The sequence below is a fragment of the Papilio machaon genome, chromosome 10 (genome assembly GCF_912999745.1).
Source record: "Papilio machaon chromosome 10, ilPapMach1.1, whole genome shotgun sequence".
Lineage (NCBI taxonomy): Eukaryota > Metazoa > Arthropoda > Insecta > Lepidoptera > Papilionidae > Papilio > Papilio machaon.
Window position 1 is genome coordinate 8,398,610 of NC_059995.1, and position 1,850 is coordinate 8,400,459.

At 31.6% G+C, this 1,850-nt stretch overlaps 1 non-coding gene across 1 annotated transcript; it reads right to left on the reverse strand.

Moving 5' to 3' along the window:
* Positions 1 to 519: 519 nt before the first annotated feature.
* On the reverse strand, positions 520 to 591 carry Trnaq-cug. The gene has a single exon. It is a non-coding gene; the product is annotated as a tRNA-Gln (tRNA).
* Between the last annotated feature and the right edge of the window lie 1,259 nt (positions 592 to 1,850).

Sequence of the window (1,850 nt, forward strand, 5' to 3'; positions counted from 1 at the left end):
TTGAGATTCGAATCCGGTTCAAATATAGCATACATTTTTTCCATCGTCCTTTGAGATAGCTAAATTCGTTAGAGTATATAAAATTAATTTGAATTTAATAATTGTTTGAGATATAAATAAAATTTTATTAATAAAACAGAAGTTACTAAATTGTTTCAAAATTAATATTTCGTTATTAAAAAGGCAATTCGGTGGAGGAAAAACGCGAAGCAATATATCAACATGCAAAAAAGACTTGAACTGTCGACGTGGAAAATTTATGATTTTTTATTAAAATTCAACATTGTGAAATAAAAATCAAGCTCACAATGTCTACTGGCTTAATTAGTAAGCTTATTTTAAGGTTTTTTCTCATTTGAATTAATTGCATATTTTAAAATTAGAAATCTGGGTCATGCTTTAATTTTTTTAATTAATAATTAAATTATTATTATTTCTGGAATCATGAAAAGTAAACAATACATTTACGATACGTTTTATATTAAAATGTTAAATTTGGAACACATTCAAAAAATTCTTAGGTTCCACCGAGATTTGAACTCGGATCGCTGGATTCAGAGTCCAGAGTGCTAACCGTTACACCATGGAACCGGTTGTGAACGCTTTCACAAATTTAGATTATTTAGGTCTGATGAATTCATTATTTATTTAGGTCTAGTAGCTAATATTCAACTGATTATATTGTATACTAGCTTTTGCCCGCGACTCCAACCGCGCGGAATTTAAAAAAAAACTTTACATGTAGCTTATGTGTTCTTCCAGACTATGTTCTACATCTGTGCCAAATTTTATCAAGATCCGTTCAGTCGTACCGGAGATAACTTCAAAAAAACATCCATCCATCCATCATTCTAAACTTTCGCATTTATAATTTAGTAAGATTATAAGTTTAATACATAATGTTAGTTTTGCGCTAAATTCTTAATTAAATATGAGTCTTTCTTAATACCACACTCTTTGATGAACAAATAAAGAGATATTTTAAAAACCTTATTTTCACATTTTAAAACAAACAAATCAGTTAAACGGTGTATCAATGAAATGTTTGCCGTACAAACTATTGTCCAATAATTTCCCGCTTTTCCAGCATCTCTATTTGACTTACAAAGTACACAGTCGACGCTGAGTTTACTTTGTGAGAAATTCGATCGGAAGCTTCCTGTCTTGAGAGCTTTTACAATCAACTACTTAAGCTTGCGTCAGCTTTATATAAGGTATTTATAGATTTTATATGTACAGTACTGGTGAATAGTTTATAAACTTTACATCATACTTAATACTCAATATTAAGTTTTTTTTTGTGACTGAGTAGTCACTGTTTGCCTTGAAGAGGCATTTACAGTTTCACCGGGCTTGAGGTGGCCGGGCGCAGATGGCGCTTAGCCTAAACCTCGTTTAAGAGTAACTAGGCTCGAGGGCACCCTTAGGATCAATATTAAGTATTTTTGTTTGATATATTTATATTTCCGTGACTCTCCTCTTATCTATCTCCTCTATTTATACAAAAATATATTGCCCTCTCTCTCATTCACTCCGAATAGAGATAGCAATGTGTATATGTTTTGATGTTTCCGACTTATTTTCATGCAATATTTGATTTAAAAAAAAAACAATAGACACAAATATTGTTTGTGCCTAAGACTGAAGAGACGAACTAAAGTCTATGACACTTTACTATTTATAATCTATCTAGAGAAGGCTCAAAACATCTTAAATAGGTATATAAAATTCTCGTGTCACAATGTTCGTCCCCGTACTCCTCCGAAACGGCTTGACCGATTCTCATGAAATTTTGTGAGCATATTGAGTAGGTCTGAGAATCGGCCAACATCTATTTTTCATACCTCTAT